The following is a 20866-nucleotide window of genomic DNA, read 5'->3' as shown; positions in this document are numbered from 1 at the left end:
TCACCATAGAAATAACATGTCGGTTAGGTCGACACAAGCGGGCATGCTTATGGGAAGCTGGGGGAATTGCCACTCAGTTAGCTTATATCTATAGCCAGCTTTAGCTGAGCTCAAATATATGATGACTACGGTAAGCGGCCCATGACCTTTAAAGGGAACCTGTCACCAGAATTTCACCTATTAAACCAGCTCCCTGGTGGTTGTGGGTGAAAAATAATTTCTATATAAACTGTAATTGACTTCTTAGGGTATGTGCACACACACTAATTACGTCTGTAATTGACGGACGTATTTCGGCCGCAAGTCCCGGACCGAACACAGTGCAGGGAGCCGGGCTCCTAGCATCATAGTTATGTACGACGCTAGAAGTCCCTGCCTCGCTGCAGGACAACTGTCCCGTACTGTAATCATGTTTTCAGTACGGGACAGTTGTCCTGCAGAGAGGCAGGGACTCCTAGCATCGTACATAAGTATGATGCTAGGAGCCCGGCTCCTTGCACTGTGTTCGGTCCGGTACTTGCGGCCGAAATACGTCCGTCAATTACGGACGTAATTAGTGTGTGTGCACATACCCTTAGTCGGCTCTGTAGCTTTAGTATTCAGTTTTTTAGTGTTCCCACACCGTATGCTAATGAGCATAAAAGACTCATATCTTCATTCCTCAAGTCTTTCCGAGTTTACCCCGTCTCCTTACTTTTGATTGACAGCTTCACACGTTCCCCCAGCACACAAAATCCCGCGCTTATGCACTGATGTCCTCTTCTGGTGTGTGCGCACAAAGGGACACCGGATTATTACGATAAAAGGCGCAATGTTTGCAGACCATTATTTACAGTCGTAGGAGGAGTTTAGGAGCGGGGATAACGGCAATGAAGTTTTGATAGCAGCGGCCAGTGAGGGATGATTAAAGTTCAATAGGTGAAATGCTGGTGACAGGTTCCCTTTAAGGTGGTTTTACCCCGCAGATTTTCTACCCGGTCAATGAGTGCCGATCAGCAATACAGCATGTTGATCGGCGCTTGTTTGTTCAGTTGAAACAGAGAAATGTTGAAAAATTTATAGGGACAAACGATTGTTAATACAGTCTTTCGTCACCACAGCTTTGCATCTTGTTGGTAGCACATCCCCTGTTTACGCAAGGAAATGTGCTGCCGACAAGCGATCATTTTTTTTGTCCGCACTAAAAGATCTGATGAGACATGAAAGTGTGAAAGAAAAAAATAGAAAGAGAGAAACAATGACGAAGTCGTAAAACTAGATACATATGAGTTAGAGAATGAAAGAGAAAGATAGAAAGAAAGAAAGAAAGAAAGAAAGAAAAAGAGAAACAAAGAAACAAAGAAAGAAGGAAAGAAAGAAAGAAAGAGAGAGAGAGAGAGAAAAAAGAAGATAGAAAGAAAGAAAAAGACAAAGATAGAAAGAAAGAAAGAAAGAAGTAAAGAAAGAAAGAAAGAAAGAAAGAAAGAAAAAGAGAAACAAAGAAACAAAGAAAGAAGGAAAGAAAAAGAGACAGACAGAAAGAAAGAAAGAAAGAAAGAAAGAAAGAAAGAAAGAAAGAAAGGAAAAAAGAAAGAAAGAAAAAGAAAAAGAAAGAAAGCGAAAGAAAAAGAAAGAAAGAAAAAAAAGTGAAAGAAAGAAATGAAATAAAGAAAGAAAGACAGAAAGAAAAAAGAAAGAGAGTGAAAGAATGAGAAAAAGAGATTGAAAGCAAAGAAAGTAATAGAGAGCGGGAGAGGGAGAGAGAAAAAAAGAAAGAGAAAAGAAAGAAAAAGAGAAAGGAAATAAAGAGAGAGAAAGGGAGAGAGAAAGAGAGTAAAAAGAGAGCAAGAAAGAGAGGAAAATAAAGAGAAGGGAAAAAAGAGAAAGTAAAAAATAGAGAGAGAGAGAGAAAAAGAATGAAAGAGAAAGAAAGAGAAAAAAGTAAAGAGAGAAAGTAAAAAGAAAGAAAAAGGACAGAAAGACAGGAAGAAAGAATGAAAGAAAAAAAGAAAAGAAAGAAAGAAAACGTCATAAAACTCACTGATGGCTTACAATATACATATCATTTACACGGGACACATAGCGGTCTTCAGAATCCTCTCCAGGTTTACGAGCGCAGACTTCTACACAATTCAGAGCATCTGATATTTTAGAAAGGTCTACGTCATGTAGGAGCATAAAACACAATCCTGAAAGTAATGAGGGCGACATTTTGAATATAAAGGTTGCAAGTATCTCCCGGCCACAGGATAAACTCTTCCGCGGTATTAAAAATGGATTATCATGCAGTACATTGGCTTCAGAGAGGAAACTCATTTAATAAGGTTTATGGTGGACGCAGACTTTTAAGTTTAAGATAGTACAAGGGTGTCATACGCTGCACTATTTTTTTATTGATGTATAAGTGTAAGAGGGGTAAAACAGTAGGGTACATAATGTGTATTTAATAATATATAACTTACAACTTTTCTGATCTTATAAAATACAACAGGGGTTGTTGGGGCGTGTGCGCTGGGTGCTGTGTGTACGAGCGGGCACCATTGGCACCAGTTGACTGAGATAGGCTATGTTCACACTTGCACTACCAGCCTCTGTTGGGGGTTCTGTCAATTTTAATGGTGCAACTGTCAAAATGACCTTAAAAGAAGCCTTGATGGACCCCAATATAAGTCAATGGGGTCCACCAGCCACAGTTTGGATCCGTTATTATAAATGGAAGCCATGACGCCAGTGTGAACATTCTAGTTTGGAAGGAGACTGACATCTTCTACCTGACAGTAGCAGCGCCCGGGCCAGGCAGGCTGGTGATAGGGCCGCTGAATTACAAATCTATGTAGGCACGTCAGCATAGAGGGATTTGTATGTATTACTCTGGGGTGAATGGGTACTGAACCAAATCTTTGCCCCAGGTAAAAGAAAGCCTAGCCCTGTCCCTGGGGTACAATAGGTTAATACTGGTGCTGCGCTATGTGCAGTATAATGACTACCACTCAGTCTTTTTTTTTTTATTATTTCGGATAATTGGCGCTTTCTCCTTATGGGAATAAAAGATCGTTCTTTTAAATAGGAAATAAATTACTTTTAATAAGTTGCAACCATCATTCACCCGGTTTATTGCTTATTTAATGTCTTACAAGCACCAAGCGACTTCAGCTGATGTCTGCAGGAAAACGCCTGCTTACAACGGCATTTTCAATCTGAGTGGTATTAATTATATTGTCACTTAGACCTAATATTGGAAACAGCGATTTTACCCATTTATAAGGATTATTAGAGACTCTACTGGTCTGCTATGTGTATGCATAAGGATGCAGAACTTATATAGTATTAGAAAGAACAAAAGTTTATGAGTCCCAACCATACCGGATCCAGCGGGACAGTCCTGGATTTCGAGCAGTGTCCCACCACCCTTGGTGACCAGCGTCATGTCCCGGTTCTAACTGCATCTGTGCCCTCAGGACTTGGCGCAGACAGGCAAGATGTAGTGATGTCATCACGCCTGTCTGTACTGAGCCACACACCGCAAAGACCAGAGTATCTACTCTGCTCTTCATGGGAACAGGGCTAGGTTAGTATTTTTTTTTTTATTAGCTACTATGTGGCCATTGTACTGTCTTGAGGGCAATATACAGTGTGTTGGGCACTATGGGGCATTATACTACTTATAGGGGTATTATACTTTACTCATTATAGACTTTGCGGCATATAATTGCCTTTCTCCGTAGGGGTTTTTTTTTTCTAGGAAGGGGGTTCTTAAAAATGACAGGAAAATATGTTTTGGTTATTTAAAAAAAAAAAAAACAACAAAAAAACCCCAAAACCATCCTATACTGGGTGGATGAAAAAAGTAGAGGCATAAGGGGCCCCACTGTAACTCTATTGCCCAAGAGCCCATGTAAATCTTGAGCCGGTCCTGGGTAAACCTCTGTAACTGTTCCATTGATTATATACACATGGATAACACACTACTGAGCAGATAATTATCAGGTGACTTTACAGTCACTTGTTAATTCTCATTGTTAATAAACAGAAGATAACTTTAAGGCCGACACTCAAGCTACCTGCTTGGTGTGATGCTCTAATAAGGTCTATAGCTGCCACTAGAGGAAGCTCCAGCAAACAGATTTATAGAGTCCCTATTAAAGAGAACCTATTGAAGACTACCCCAGACCTATGCAGCGGAGTGCACCATCTTTTAGGCGCTGCTGCACAGACTTTTGGGTATTTTGAATTAGCTGTGTAGCCTCCGCCGTTCTGGAGATAACGGTGCCGTTGTAATGGATACCCGATATGTAAATTAGCACCTGTATTTTCAGTGGGGGGTTTCAGGACATGGAAAGGCCGGGGGGCGTGATAGTCAGAGATCTGCACTGTCCAATCAGCTGCGGACAATGTCAGAGCGGCTTCTACTGTGTAATCTCCCTGCTGTGTGTGCGCACGGGCTCTCCTCCTCTCTCCTGTCACTGTCAACAAGTGATGAGAAGACTGTGATCTCGCGAGAGAGGAGAGCGCGTGCACACACACAGCAGAGAGATCACACAGTAGAAGCTGCTCTGACACTGTCCGCAGCTGATTGGACAGTGCAGATCTCTGACTATCACGGCCCCCCCCCTGCCATTTGCATGTCCAGAAACGGCCCACTGACAATACAGGGGCTAATTTACGTATCGGCATCAATTACAACGGCACCGATATCTCCAGAACGGTGGAGGCTACACAGCTAATTCAAAGTCCCCAAAGGTCTGTTCAGTAGCGCCTACAAGGTGGTGCACTCCGCTGCACAGGTCTGGGGTAGTGAAAGGTTCTCTTAAAGTTCAATACTTCCAGTATAAATCTATATACAGTTATCTCCCTCTAGTGGTGGCAGCATCCAGCCTCAATTATGTCATTTATCAAATCACAAAAACAGAGCTCCCCTAAATAGATATATTATATACACAAATTTTTGGACCTAAAAGTGGAAATGTGGACATTAAAATGTAGAATTAGCTTTAATACGTGTTTTGGACCAATCTAAGATTTGCTATGGGTTCTATGATTTCTGTAGATGCTCCTGAAACTACAACTTTACATTTGGTTTTCGCTGGATTTAATCAGCGGTGTACCCAGAAATCATGGGTCCCCATAAGTCGTACATTCATTCACTTCATTGGCCCCAGTTATATTCTGTGGACTATTGTAAGATTTGCCTCCGTTGCCTCATAAGATAATTTTTGACTTGATGCAAACAAAATAGTTTCTAAAAATAAGGACGGCTTTGATGGATCTTTTAATGTCCTCCAGGCATTTGTTCCATTTCTTTTGCTTCACTGACTCGTATATATCTGTGAAATAACTAATTTCAGTCAAATGTGCCAGCTATTTTAATTGCACATTTCGTAGCGGGAATAGTAAATAATTGTCAGGCCTCGTGTTACTGATACAGTGTATGATGTGTATAGGCAGACGTGTAACGTGAAGCTCCTGGGCCCCAGAGCAAGATCTGGAACAGGGCCCCCACCGATTATTTGATATTTATAATATCCTAATATGCTAAAAATAAATTGTGCCAAGAGCAGGAAAGTGGATTAAAAAAAACACTCACCTTTTTAATCCCCCGACGCTTTAGTGATCCCCGCCAGTCTTTGTTGACTTCAATGTAGCGATGACGTGACGTTCATGCATGTGACCGCTGCAGCCAATCACTAGCCTCAGAATTGATGCTAGCAAGAATGGTACAAGACCGCAGAGGCCTATGATTGTCTGCAGCGGTCACGTGCATGAACGGCCCATCATCTCTGCAGGACAAGTCAACAGAGACCAGCGGGACCACTAGAGCGGGGGATTGAACAGGAGAGTAGTGTTATTTGTTTTTTTATTGAGCCCACTGTCCTGTTCTTATTAAGTCCCGGACAACCCCTTGAAACATGCCTTACAATTTGGAATTCAAATATTGGTAAGGATGCCCACATATACTTCACTTGAGATCTGCGGTGTTTAGTTTGTAATGGTTTTACCCCCTGTCATTTTCATGCATATTTTAAAGGGTATTTCCTCCTTTGAACAACATTTTACATAAAGTGGAGTAACTTTGTAAATACATTACATTACTTATCTGGTAATGGAGTTTGCTCCAGAGCAGCATTCACAATTCTGCTGTTTTTTATAAGAAAGAGTCAATAAGCTTGTTGACAGGCAAACCCCTTACAGTTTAGATAAGCTCCTATAATGTAGTTGGACAGTTAGTTATTCCTAAGCAGGGAATTCTGAGAAAATTCAGCTATGACACCTGCAGAATTGTGAATTGAGCTCTGGATTATAATACAGACTGTAATTCAGGAACATTAAAAGATACATGATGCAATTATTTAAAAAAAAATAATCTGTGCCCTCACCAACATTCACAAGTCTGATGATCAGTGCTTAAAGGCATAATCAGAATAGGATATATAGTAAGAAGTTATTCACCACTTTAAAAAAATTCCAGCTTTAAAGAAAATCTCCACTCCTGAACATCATTTTGTTTTTTCACCTACTTTGTTTGGTTTTTTTTTCACCAAAATTCTGTGCCAATTAATTTATATTTTTGTAGTCAGAACCAAATTTTCTAATACAGATCTCCAAGTCTTTCATAGAGTTCATTTATAAAATTCCGGCTGCCTGCAGTCACCACTAGATGGAGCTTGAACTGCATACTGTTCTTCCATTGAACTCCATGATAAAACAGTATGCCTTAAGCTCCCTCTAGTGGTGGCTGCAGGTAGCCAGAATTTGATAATTTATCTGTACAGGGGATTTTGAGCTGTGTATCAGAAGTTTATCAGCACAGAATGGTGGATCTAAAATTATCTTATTGTGTTAAACTGTTAGTGAAGTCCACTCATAATATAAAAAATAAGAAATAACACATAAATGCTATTATATAAACGAGAAGACACAGAGTTTCTTTCTTCTTACGAGCGTCTGACAGAATTACTTACTTGCTTCCTGAAAAGGTAAAATCACAAAAAATAAAAAAAATGTCTGAGTCATCCTGTCAGTTCATATTTGTGTTGCATTCTTTTATTGGCCTTTTGTACTGTGTATTACATAAAATCCTGTGCCGGTACTGCTATGTGTTGCTCGCCACTGACTGAGACAGCTGCAAACTGCAGGGTACTACGTTGCGCAACTCAGAGCCCAAGATGGCTGCTGCAACGTCAAAGACTTGCTCCCGTGGGAACCATTTGTCAGAAGAAATTTCCAGGTACATAATGTGAAACATGAATGGTTTCAGGGAAAACTGCCTGTCTGCTGGTACCACAACAGTTCTTGTGATTAATTTTCTTTTCCATTTTTGTATCGCAGCCAAGTAACTCATTCACGACCAAACTCAATAAACCATCAGAACGCCATATAAAAAACAGCAAAAACAATCTACAAAATGCTGATCTGATACTGATTGGGCAAACATTGAATATACTAGTAGTGTACAACATAATGAGTGTAAACAATACTGTATGTGTTTAGCGGGGGATGGGCGACGGTTAGACAGGATCGCTTGTTATGTCTTGCTATAATATATTTGTATTAAAATTGTGTTTTTTACTTACAAGGAATTGATTTCTCAATAATTTTACTAGAAAAAAATAAATATGAACGGTAACAAATCAATATAACTCAGCGTCACACCATGGAGAACAAGTAATCCCATGGCTACCAATGTCTCTTGCCTAATTCGCCCAACATGTTCCAGGACAACCTTTCTTTACATGTTCCTTATATGTAAGCGACAGCATTAATTTTCACCTGAATCAATTTTACAATGTAGGAATCTGTGCTACATTGTTTTATATATTGACGACTGGGAATCGTTCATATCCTTTACAAGTTGCATATGATTTTTTATAAGGAGTTTCCTATGAACACCATTTCCCAGTTCATATATATATATATATATATATATATATATATATATATATATATATATAAAAGACATAAAAAGTAGCGTAACTTTGTAAATACATGGCATTACATTCATTATCTGGTGCTGATCTATAGTTACAGCCTGTATTCTAGTACAGAGCTGTATTCACAGTTTGGCTGGTTGTTACTGGATACAGTCGACAGCCCTGTTGTCAGACACACTCCCCTAACAGCTTAAATGTGCTCCTATAATGCAATGTGTGTCTAAACAGCTCTAAGCGCCTACTCAACGTGCCCGATTGTCCCAGCTTCTGAGCAGACTCTTCTCCTCTCCCTCAAGGGCTCCGTCTAGTGGTCAGTGTGCAGTGCTACCTTCAAATGAGAAGACCTCCCTCTGGTGTTAAATGAATCAATTGGACTGCCTATATAAGCCTCTTTCTGTGCACCAACAGGTGCCAGAGGTTTAGGTCCCATCCTAACTCCAGCACCCTTGTTCCAGAACCTGTGATATTCCTGTACCTGATCTTGGCTTGTAACTCTGTTTTTGAACCATTGCCTATGACCCTGACCTTGGCTTTGTTTAACTATTCTCTTAAATCTCAATTTAGCTTTGCATCTTGCCTATATTCAACTAGCGTCGTTAAGGGGCAGTACGAGGGGCGCAACCTGCAGTTTCCCATCACCTAAGTTCATCCCGCCTTGTCGTCTGTTAGCCCTGAAATTGCCAGCACTAACCCTAATGCCTCATGCAGACGACCGTAATTTTTATCCTCAATTACGGATAAAATACTGCCCCATTAATTTCTATCGGCCACGGACACGTTCCTGTATATTTAAGGTTGTATGTCCCGGCCATAGAAATGACCTGCAAAAAATAGAACATCTCCTATTTTTTGCATTTACAGACCGTGCTCCTATATTTTTTACTGCGAGCACGGTCCGCAAATGCGGGTGACACTCTACGGCCTGTACTGACCGTAAATACTGCACAGTCATATGCATGAGGCCTTAACTGGCGAAAAGGAATCCAATACGTCCTGCCAGGTTTGTGACACAGTGGGACAGGTATTTTCATTTCAGATTACTGTACAGTGTGTAAAGATGGCACTACACAGAATACAAATTACCAGAGCAAACTCTGTGCCGACATTAAGTCAGCAAAGAATGCTGGGAGATTTTAGCTCTGAAGCCTGCAAAATTGTTAATGCAGCTCTGGGGTATAATACAAACTGTAACGCAGGATCAGTACAAGAACAGTAAAGTAATGTACCCTTTGTCTTCTGTATAACCCAACTGCTGCTGACCACATGCTCTATTCCATGTATTAATCTATTCAATGTCTATTCATCCTGCACACTAAAGCTAAGCTGGCCAGAAACATTGAAGGATGACCCACTGAAAGTTCTTCTAGTCAGCAATTAATACCTCTGATATCTCATTAATTGCATGATTTGGTAATTTGAATGTCTGTGGAGGTGATGGGGATGGGTTACTAGTGCTTATCTAGAGGGATAGCAATGCAATGGAACCAACTTTTTGTCATACGGACAGGGTGGATGATAATTGGCAGATCTCAAAGATAGCATAATTGGCAGATCTCAAAAAATGATAGGATCTGCCCAAAATAATGCAATTTAGCTTAGAACTATATTGTATAAATTACCAGATGGAGCCACATTAGCATCCTCCTACAATGGCTGCCATGTTTTTTGCCATGAAAGTCAAATAAAGCTGTAGCAGATGGTGTCCTTCTCCAAAAGTCTTGGTCTCAATTATTGGTTTGATTAAAGAGCTTTTATGGGAACACACATTGATGGCCTATCATTTGGAATGGGTCAACCCCCGAGACCCCGACTAACTAGCATAGAGGGAACTCGTCAATCTTTATTCAGTCACAACGGTGCCTCCGTACATGTGGCTGTGCCTGGTACTACAGCTCAGCCCCATTCTATGGAGTATCATGGCCAGTTCGTTCTGTTGACCAGTGGGTCGAAACCTCACCGATCACACATTGATGGTTGAGAATAGGCCACCCATGTGTTTTCTGTCTTAGCTATTGACACGGGAACCAGTTTGCATAACCCCGGTATATTAAAACACAATGACGACCCATCAACCTGCATCTTAAGGTGGAAACAGAAACCAAGAGTTGTCCAGGATCAGGAAAAACTTATATACAAAGAACATTTGTCTTGAAAGATATATTGTCTTGAAGATATATTCAGATAACAGTACATACCTGATGACCCGGCCTTCCCCTCTCCATGAGGCCTAATCCCCTGTCATCGTATTGTGATTGGATTAACACATTTGAATAAGCCGGGTAAGAAGACTTTGGGAGATATAAGGGAATTGGCAGGCAGAGCTGAAGAAGCTTTCTAGTGAACAGGACGTGATTTAACCCCTTCAATACTGGATGCTAAAGATGAGTAAATTGAACCGCCTGGTTCGCCATTTTACGGCTTTTGCATGTCCATAGAAATTTTATTATACATTTCTTTTTGGTGAATCAATTTTCCAATGCATCGAATCAGGCAAATTGGCAACACTCAAATTGGGTGAAAAATGTTGCTTATCTCTATTTGACAAGTTTTCATGGTTTTGCTCTCGTAACTCATTTGCGGTCATTGTAGAAGAAGAGTTTGCATTATCGTGATGTGTTATATGTGGTTGTCTATAAGATCGCAGGTAACTCTTAATCCTAACTCGGCTCTGCTACATCTGTATGAGAGACAGGTTTATGTGCAGATTATAAAATGAATGCCTACTTTCTCTAGTTTACTAATGGCCTATTTTATCTTCTCAATGACATCAGAAATGTTGTAATAATCTAAAACTCTAAAAGTGAATGTCCACGCTTCAACACCATTTTTTTGTCTTTAGACTAAATACCTAGGTCTAAAATTATGTGCTGAGTAATTTATTATTATATCTTAATAGTTGTTACAGCTCTGTTTTTCTTTTACAGAGCTCCTAGTAACTGAGTAACAGAGTAACTAAAACTTTCAGAAAACTTCTGACATGTCATAGTGACATGTCAGAAGTTTTGATCAGTGGGGGTCTGAGCAGTGAGAACCCCACCGGTCGCTAAAACGAAGTGGCAGGAGTGCCCGGATGAGCCGCTTGGTATCTGATTGGCTTTTCTCGGAAATCCGAGGTAATGTTGTTTGTACACCAACTGCTCGGCTTTCTGAAAAAAGACGATCAGAAACTAAGCAGCTCAGCGCTCACACGAGCGCTTCTGCTGCTTCGTTTTAGCAATCGATGGAGGTCTCAGTGCTCAGACCCCCACCGATCAAGACTTCTGACATGTCACTATGACATGTCAGAAGTTTTCTTAAAGTTTAGTAACCCTTTAAATTCTAATTGCCTGTAGCCACCACTAAAGGTATGCTTACTGCATACGGTTTATACATTGAACTTAATAATAAAACAGTATGCAGTACACTCATTAGCTCCCCCTAGTGGTAGCTGCAGGCAACCGGAATTCAATCATTTAACTATGTCTATGCAGGGGATTTGGAGCTCGGTACCAGAAAAAGGGAGGTCCGAACAATGTAAAAATATATTAAGAAATGAGTCAGCACAGAATATTGGACCTAAGAATGACATGGTGTTAAAAGGTGAACATTCACTTTAAGGCTGGTGTCACTTGGTTGTAGTATGGTCACATTATCCCATATATACACCTGGATCCCTCACAGTTCTACTGATCCATACTTAGATTACCATATACCAATATAAGGGTGGTTCTCTAAAACAATCCAAGGCCTAAGGAGCAGTGGTGTAACTATAAGGGGTGCAGTTACCCTAGATCTTAAGGGAGTCCAAAAGTTCGGTGGTGGGCCCTGTTACAGATTTTGGGGCAGAGGTGCTTTAAATCACACTTTTTCTAAGGAGCTCATCAAATGTCCATTCCTGGATACATCTAAAAGCTCAGCTGTCTAATATGGGAGATCTTTATAATGCCTTATTGGTCTTTCCAATTTATTCTTTGACATTCGTTGCTCTGCCGCTTCAGTTCTTCCTTCTAAGAATAAAATAATGATTTCGACCATAAGAGTGTATTGTAAGACATGAGGCTTGCTGGTAAGCACAAGGGGTGTCGCAGTGAATGGAGTCCCATCAGAATCCCAGGACAAAGCTCTGTGGCGGGCAACAAACAAAAGAACAAGCACCACGTTCCGCTGGTGTCTTTTTTACACAGCTGAGAATAGTTGTAAAACATCGCTTTTGATTGACAAAAAAGCCTTTTTTCAGCGGCTTAGAATGATGAACTGCAACAAAAATGTCACTGCTCCTTTCTGGAGGGGAGGCAAGGTGAGCTGTAAACACAATTTTGAAGTCAGAAGACAAACAAAGAAGTGCTTTAAGTTGCGTTCGGCTATTGCTCTCAGGGTGTCCAATAAAGTCTTTTTTCTGGTTGTGTGAATGCCGAAGAACAAAAAACGTGTGTCCCCATACTAAACCGGAGACTGATAAAATTTACCAAGCTCACAATGTGCTATTTTACTGCCCTTTGATCCACTTCCTTGACTCATAATACAAACAATCCTGCTGGAGTCATGTAAACAGTCATTGAAATGGAGACTATCCTCAAGTTGCTATGCTATATACAATAGAATATATCACTTACATCAATGATTTTTTTTAAATATAATGGATGTGTCACTGAAGTCAATTGTTGAGCGAATATCTACTTTACAAGGCCATTTTACAGCTTACATACACTGTAGAATTATTCTACTCATCAAATTCTGCGTGTCTTCAAAGTTCAATCTATCAGCGTTCCTTTCTTGTTCAGTGTCTGTTCTGATCATTTGCATTCTGAGTAATATCATCTGTACATCAGTCACTAAATGTAATAATTTAATGTAATAAAAATCACCCTCTCCCACTGCATTACTAGACCTTAACTAAGCAGGGGTGTGTCTGACAACAATCTTGTTGACAGTTTCCAATGACAACCAACATAATTGTGAATGTAGACCTGGGTGATATTACAGAATTTAGGAATAAAATTATCAGTGTAAAGTTATTATTTTCTAGTATTATTAAACCAAAATATATGCATTGAAATTCCTTTAACCAAAGACAAGTAACTACGCACTTCCAATAGTCTAATTGATTCTGACACGGAGCAGCACTGCACCCCAAAACTAGGCAATGTGCAATAACTTTATCTCAACCAGAACATCATATCTCTTTCCAATTTTGTCTCCAAAGTTCGGGTCTTCACTTTGGTTTACTGAATATGGGAGAAGAATTGGAAATGAACTTGGAGCTATGTCTGACACTTGTTAATAGTCATAAGAGGACCCCATGGACACATTGTAACCTATCTGCACACTCTCCAATGTGCTGCTTTTGGTCAATGTACATTCGTATTTCCACCAAGTTTCCATATCTCTACAGCTTTCCAATGGATCTACGTAAAAACTTGATCTTTTTTTACTGCATGGAAAGAAAAAATGAAAGTTGTTTTTTTCTTGTGGACTTATTATGTATTTCAGAATCTCTTTGAAAATTGATTTTCCTCAACACTTAGCTATTTTAAAGCCAGCAACATTTAGTGGCGAGCAGCGGGTCCAGTGTACAGAATGATTAATGAACAACATTAACATAAGATATCAATATCTGAAGGGAATATGGACAAGGGAACTAGAAGATGACATTCACAAAGTAGAATTATTGAGCTTTGTTTGCAAAGGAATAGCTCTGTCTACTGAATACAGTATATACCATCAATTGGATGAAAGAAGTGGTACGAGTGTCATAAATGGAGGACGGGAGACCCATGGCCAAGATAAAAATGAGGCTGCTTTCAGGTGCTGCTTGACACCACCACACTCCTAACCACCAATGACAGAAGTCCTGGTCCCATTTTCATGATTCAAAATTTTTTTTACTTTCTAATTCATCCTATGTAGGTTACACCACCAATGGAGACGAAACCAACCTAGAATAGTGCTCCACTGTCCTAGGGCCCCATTGAAGCCACATGTATGGCCCTTGAGTGGCATACACTATAAGTTATGGTTCAAATTTATGGTCACAATGGGACCTGATGCCCATCTCGCTAAAGTCTAAAGAGGTTTTCATTAGAGCATTCAGATCTCTTTCTGGGAATTCCTTAGAAGAGCCTCCAAAAAAGGAAAACCCAAAGCCAATAGCAGGCCCTTGCACTAAAGTTGTCTTACGCCGATGTATACAACATGACCCTTGCGTACCAAAAAATTCAACATTTATTTTTATGCCACTTTTTAAAAAAATTTGCATAGAAAGGTGACAAGATTTGATAAGATTACACAATGAGGTTTGCAAAAGAAAACTGTTATGTAACTTCCATTTATTTTGCAAAAACGAATCAGCTACTTTGATATACAAGTCCAGCCTATAACTAACAATATGTATAATATCAAGAACATAAAAAATACACTCGTGAAAACTTAGCTTAAATTGACCAGCAAAACAGCTGACTGTCCAGATCTATGGTGATTGATGAATATCTTTAAGTATATTGTTCTTGCTGGTGATTTACCAGTGCTGTTAATAGTAATGCAAGTGTATTACTAATACGCACTATCTCAGTGTCAAGCCTTGAGAAGACACTGACCCTCATGTTTCTTGGGAAGATTTACTATAGTATAAGATCATTTTAGATTCTAAGTATTTATTTTGAGAGCTACAATGGGATTTAGGTCTATAATAAACTTCTGTAAAATATGCTGTGCACTACAATCTTTATTGTTTAACTATCAATAAGCAAAAAATTGTGAATCTATAGACCCAAAATTATATGCTGATACATTTCTTAATATATTTTTATAGCAATCAGAGCTCAGTTTTTCTGATACAGAGCTCCAAATTTCCTGCAAAGACATGAACTAAAAAGATAACATGCCTACCTGCAACTGCAACTAGAGGGAGCTTGTGAGTTCACTGAATACTCTCGTATTATTAATTTCTATGTATAATAGTAATCAAACAGCTCCTACGCTCCCTCTAGTGACAGCTGCAGGAAACCAGTTTCTGGAAGCAGGTAGCCATGTTTCTCTAACCCTGTAGAACCTATTTGGACTTATTAATAGTTGAAGTATCAGGGCTGCTGCCACTTGTCTCCATAGGTCCAATTAGGACCGGCTCCAGTTTTGTGGGCCCTTGGGCGACACAGACTTAGTAGGCCCCTTTGCAGGGGAACTCACTGTGGCAGTAAAATGGCAGAAAACGTCACTTTGTGCCCCTTTATAGATGTTAGGCCTTGTAAATGCCCCCATATAGAAGTTAGGCTCCCAGTTTGTACCCCCATAAATGTAGTGCCCTCTGAAGATAGTGCCACACAGTCCCCTCCCAGGTAGTGCCACACAGCCCCCCAGGTAGTGCCACACAGCCCCTCTCCCAGGTAGTGCCACACAGCGCCCTCCTCCCAGGTAGTGCCACACAGCTTCCCTCCCTGTAGGTAGCGCCTTTGGGGTTTCCTATAGGAGTGATTCCGCTCCAGGAGTAATTCCGCTTCAGGAGAAACTCCTGACTCCACTGTCCATATATGGACAGCATTGTCAGGGGCAACCCCAGAGCCATAGTCCCGGGCAGAGCACTACTAACACTCTGCCTGGGACTCCTGCTCTGCTTCTGACATCACTGTCCCATTATGGAAAGTGATGTCCAGACCGGAGCTGAAGTCCCAGGTAGAGCGCTAGTAAAGGCTCTACTACGGTACTCCAGCTCTGGGGAAGCCCCTGACATGACTATCCATTCATGGCTAGTGATGTCAGGGGCAACCCGAGAGCCAAAGTCCCAGTCAGAGCGCTACTAGCACTCTGCCTCGGACACTGCTCTACTCCTGACAACATATATGGACAGTGATGCCGTGACGACGGCAACGTCAGCACCGGCGGCTGAGTGAGCCCCCCCAAGGATAGTGGGCCCCGGATCCAATCATATCTTTATTTCCCCCAATGGGACCTTTTTTGTAAGCCCTTAAAGGGTAACTAAACATTTAACAAACTTCTGACATGTCATAGTGACATGTCAGAAGTTTTGATTGGTGGGGGTCCGAGCACTGAGACACCCACCAATCGCTAAAATGAAGTGGCAGAAGAACTCGTGTTAGTGCTGAGCCACTTCGTTTCTGTTAGATTTTTGCTGGAAATTGATGTAGCGGTGTACGGACTAACTAGAAAGTCTATGAGCCCGTACACCACTACATCGGCTTTCCGGAAAAAGCCGAACAGAAACGAAGCGGCTCAGTGCTCACATGAGCGCTTCTGCCACTTCGTTTTAGCAATTGGTGGGGGTCTCAGTGCTTGGACCCCCACTAATCAAAACTTCTGACATGTCACTATGACATGTCAGAAGTTTGTTGAACGTTTAGTTACCCTTTAAAGGAGTTGTCCATGCACGGACAACTGATGACCTATCCACAGGATAGGTCATCAGTATACCATCGGTGGGGGTCCGACACCCAGACCCCACACCAATCAGCTGCTTCGGCTACCTCCGGGGCACCGGATGTCCATACCAGAAGCAGATGGCTCCGTTCACAGAATAGTGGCCGAGCTGCACTACTGCAGCTCTGAAGCATGGCCACTATGCAGTAGTCGGAGCCATCTGCTTCTGGCTCCGAATACTGCATACCCTGCAGAAAATCCGGCACCCAGAGGCAGAAGGAGCAGCTGATCAGTGTGAGGTCGGGGTGTTGGACCCACACAAATCATATACTGATGACCTATCTTGTTGATAGGTCGTCAGTTGCCAATATGTGGAAAACCTCTTTAAGCTGGCCACACACAAAATAGAGAAAAGTCGGTCGAAATTGCAGAAATTTACTATTTCGGCCGATCATTGTTTGTAAAATGAACACAATGCCTGATGGCAGACTTCTGTCTGCCGAAAATGCGATCGGCCAGGTTGAAAGATTTTGGCTGTTGTCAGCCGAAACTTCTTCTGTATGACATGATCAGCCAAATTTGGCCGATCATTTGCCATTGTGCGCAAGCCCCAGGGAGTCTGTTTTTTTAAAAATAAAACTAACTCACTGATTGTTTTTTTTAATTGTTTTTTAGTAGCTGATGTGATCACTCGCTCGTATGAACGATCCCACAGACGATTGATCGGCCACATTCCGACCGATCACTATTTGAGGTGGGAATAGAGGGGTTGAGAGATAATGAAATGTTCAAAGTTTTGATCGTTAGAAAAAAATGCTGTCCAGGTGCCAATGACCTGATAAATTGACTCGTCACTATGGACACCATGTCAGCATGCATGGAGGGACAACAGGAATGATGGGTTGACATGAGATACTAAGGTATCTCATGAGATACCTAAAGTAGTGAATCCAATAATGCCGTACATAAGGGTATTGCAGTTGATGACTACTTGAAACAATTTTTATGACTAGTATGCCAGGACGGACTTGCTCTACCATCACAGTTATAACTATACTACGACTGAACCCACAAATTGACGATTTAAAATTCATAGCTTATTTGGACAAGAGCAACAGTATTAATATTGGCTCAGCCATCTGCCCCTCTGTTCCCCTCGGAGATGTCACTGCTGCTAAATTACTTCCATTAGATGTGTTTGCCGGAGAAATCTCTGTAAACATGGTTAATCCATTTAAAAACAAACTCAGACTGAAAGGCCATCTTTGGGGCAGATATTTCTTTCGACCTATATGTGGAATAGTCTGGATGTAGTTGAGCTGATAAGACCTGATTGATGCTGCTGACCTTTCATCGCTTAACACGGGCAGAAAAAGGTTGGAAATGGATGAAAATTTCAAGTAATGTCTCTATTCATCCTCCTAATGATAAACAACTATCAACAGTGTGCAGCCGGTACTGTAGGAAATGGATGGAAGGAAGACGGACTACTTTTTTTTAAATAAGTAACTATATAGTTGGTTTACAGAAAAAACAGGGTTCCCCATGGTAATTATTAACTATTGTCCTTCAGATCCTAATGAAGGTTTTTTAATGAATGTTTTTGCTTAGTGAATGGCTCCGCAAGCGCTTTGTATTGTATGACCAGCGTTGTCTACCTGGGCAAAGTCAGTAGGGTAGCGGCTATGGTGCCCACCCAGAGCTGGGTTATAGGGAGGGCAAAGGGGCAATTGCCCAGGGACCTTCACTACCTAGGTCCTCCTGCTCCCAGTTCCCATGAAAGTTTCCCCCACATGTGAATTTGAAAAGTTTTTAAGTTCATCTCCAATCGGAGATGATTTACTATGTGAAGGACAAGTATTGTAGATATCATCATGCACTAAACAAGAAGAGGAGAGGATGGCAGAGGACACCGGTGGTGAGTGAATAGAGAGGTATCAGTTAGGTTGGTATATTTAGATTATTTTCAGATTTTGCCCCAAAATAAACGCATTTTAAATCCAACGAAAACCGTTTTGAAGAGGATGTGTCATCTCTCCTAAAGTGTTTTAGTAAATAATTGTATTGCCCATAAAAAAAACTGTTCTGGAACATCTTTTCTTAGAACTACCGTTCCTCTTTTATTCCGCCTAGAAATGTAGGAATAAATTAACAACTGGGTGTTACCAGTTGGAGGTGTGTCCCTTCACAGACTGACAATGTCCAATCAGTGTCGACATAGTGGGACAAGTGGAATGGTAACACCCAATTGTCTATGTAAATTTTTAGGAGGAATAACAGTGGAACAGCACTACACAAAGTTCTAAAAAAAATATTTTCCCGAATTGTTATTTCATGGGGAATACAAGTATTAAAATGGCCAGGAAGGTCACAGGTCCTCTTTAAAGGGGTTTTCCAGTCCTAAGAAATTGAGGGCCTATCCTCAGGATAGGCCATCCATATCTCATCGATTGGGGTCTGACTCCTGGCACCCCGTCGACCAGCTGTTTTGAAGAAGGCTGTAATACTATGAACCGCCACAACAAGTGTGTCAACGATTCACAGTGTGAGCAGTAATGGAGATGATCGGGAGGCAGCTCTTGTACGAGCGATGTGGCCCTTTTAAGACAGGGGTCTCGGGGGTCGGATCCCGACCGATCAGATATAGATAGCCTATCCTGATAATAGGCAATCACTTTCTTAGGCCTGGAAAACCCCTTTAGGTTACAGACATATTATATGTTAATTGGAAGTGGTAGTGGGGCAGCTTCCTGCAGTACCACCACCTGAATATCTGAACTCATTTTATAGAAAGTAGTAAGAAAATTGAATACTTACAATTTGGCTAACAGAATCAATCCAATTTCGTAGTTTTCTGTAGCAAATTGTTGCACTGATTGTAGCGTTTCCACTTTTCAGAGCTAAAAAAAATAATTACGTTTTGTTAATTAGGCCTATTAATGTTAATATGATAAGGGCACGTTTATTAATTTTGTCTTTATAAAATGTAATTGTGTAAAACAGAAACATTTATTACATCAATACAAATAGGGATATATGCTAGACTTTGTTATGGGGGGCTTTCAGAGCATGGACACATGAACATGAGTCCACATACATAGACATATAGATGGATGGATATATGGGTAGTCAATGTGCTGCACAGAAGTACTAGACACTGTGCTCTATAACAGGTTTGCTGTTTTTCCAAAACCTTTGTCTATGGGCTCTGTCTGGTATTGCAGCTATTACAAGTTTAAGTAAATGCGGCTGAGTTGCAATGCCAGATTCAGTCTATGGACAATAGTGGCAATGTTCTAAAAAAAATAATTGTTTGTCTATGTGAGAACTGGATATTTCTGGCCAAAATCAGAGTAAGATCCCATCATAGTATGCTGTTTTTTGCCAGAATCATATAGTCCTGAAATATATGGATACCGGGGTGTGAATACAGCCTTATTTTAAGGAATACAAAATACTGCATTAGATTCTTATAGAAACCTAAAGTCGGGTAAGGAATGGCCTATTATGCCTTGGCCGGAGAGCAATATTCCCTTTCTAGTTGGACTGACAATTGAAGACTAAACGGGGAGCTTCTATGGAAGGCGGCCATAACTTCTTTGAATAAAAGTCTACTGATCCTATAATGGTTTGAGATTAGCCAATGAAAACCCATATAATGTACATAGCGGATCTGTAAGTGCAGTGACATGTCTCATGGAATCACCACATGGTCTCCTATTCAGCAATCCTAATGCCCGCTATAAGTAATCACCATCTTGTTAAATTACATTGCAAGCTTTTATAACAGCCCGAATTGCTTCATTCTGTCTTATTAACTCTGTCTTGTATTTATGTTAATGAAATAAAGGAATATAAGGTTTCCAGACGTTTAAACTTCTTATGAGACTGATTTGCATAATAGAAGTGCCTTAGCCTTTGAAATAAAATATCTTGCAATATTGCTTTCTCCTTTCATTCCGTCTTCCTTTTTCATAGCTTGATCTGATAGGTGGGGAATTTTGGCTGATCGAATGTGATTTTGAAGAGCTTGGCTTGCAAAGAAATTATTTGGATCAAGAGGGTTTCAACTATAGTGCCAGCCTGGGACTGCTATGGGTCCTGGGGAGAAGGAGGGTCTTTGCTATGATGACTGACTCCATCCTTCTTCCACATGGATCTGAGAATCTGTAGGGCTCTCCAAATAGGCTATACAAGGTTAAAGGAAATGTCCAGCTAAAATGAAGCAATTGTGGTATGCCTAGTGTAGGGGATAAAGGGGGCGGGGCATGACTTAGGGAGTTAGAGAACATCAGAGTGAATCCTTGTGTCATGCCCCGCCCCTTGGATAATGAACCAAGCATAACTCGGTCTATCAGTTTTACCTGGTGTGTTCCTTTAACAAGAATTGTGGTCAGAAGGGACACCTCACAAAGAGATGGGAATGAAGACCATAACATATTCCAGGTCTTCCATTCTGGATATAGTGATAAATAGGGTAGAACAAGCGCCATGCTAGGGACCGATTATGGGATTTCTTGTGCCTCACCATGCCTCTCAACATTGGAATCCCAAATCGTGGCACAAGAAAACCCTCAAAATCCCATAAAAAAACCCAAGACTTTTCATAGCCA

At 40.8% G+C, this 20866-nt stretch overlaps 1 protein-coding gene across 5 annotated transcripts in view; it reads right to left on the bottom strand.

The window, feature by feature from the left end:
* The window catches only part of ELFN1 (extracellular leucine rich repeat and fibronectin type III domain containing 1), a 423992-nt gene that overhangs the window by 28544 nt on the left and 374582 nt on the right, over positions 1-20866 (bottom strand). For all 5 annotated transcript variants that reach the window (XM_075830338.1, XM_075830339.1, XM_075830337.1 and 2 more), the window contains one exon: positions 19071-19153. The gene's annotated coding sequence lies outside the window, so the exon portion shown is untranslated. The remainder of the gene's footprint in view (positions 1-19070; positions 19154-20866) is intronic.

This window comes from Rhinoderma darwinii, chromosome 6 (assembly GCF_050947455.1).
Source record: "Rhinoderma darwinii isolate aRhiDar2 chromosome 6, aRhiDar2.hap1, whole genome shotgun sequence".
In the NCBI taxonomy this organism is placed as follows: Eukaryota; Metazoa; Chordata; class Amphibia; order Anura; family Rhinodermatidae; genus Rhinoderma; species Rhinoderma darwinii.
This window is presented reverse-complemented; position numbering and strand designations above follow the sequence as displayed.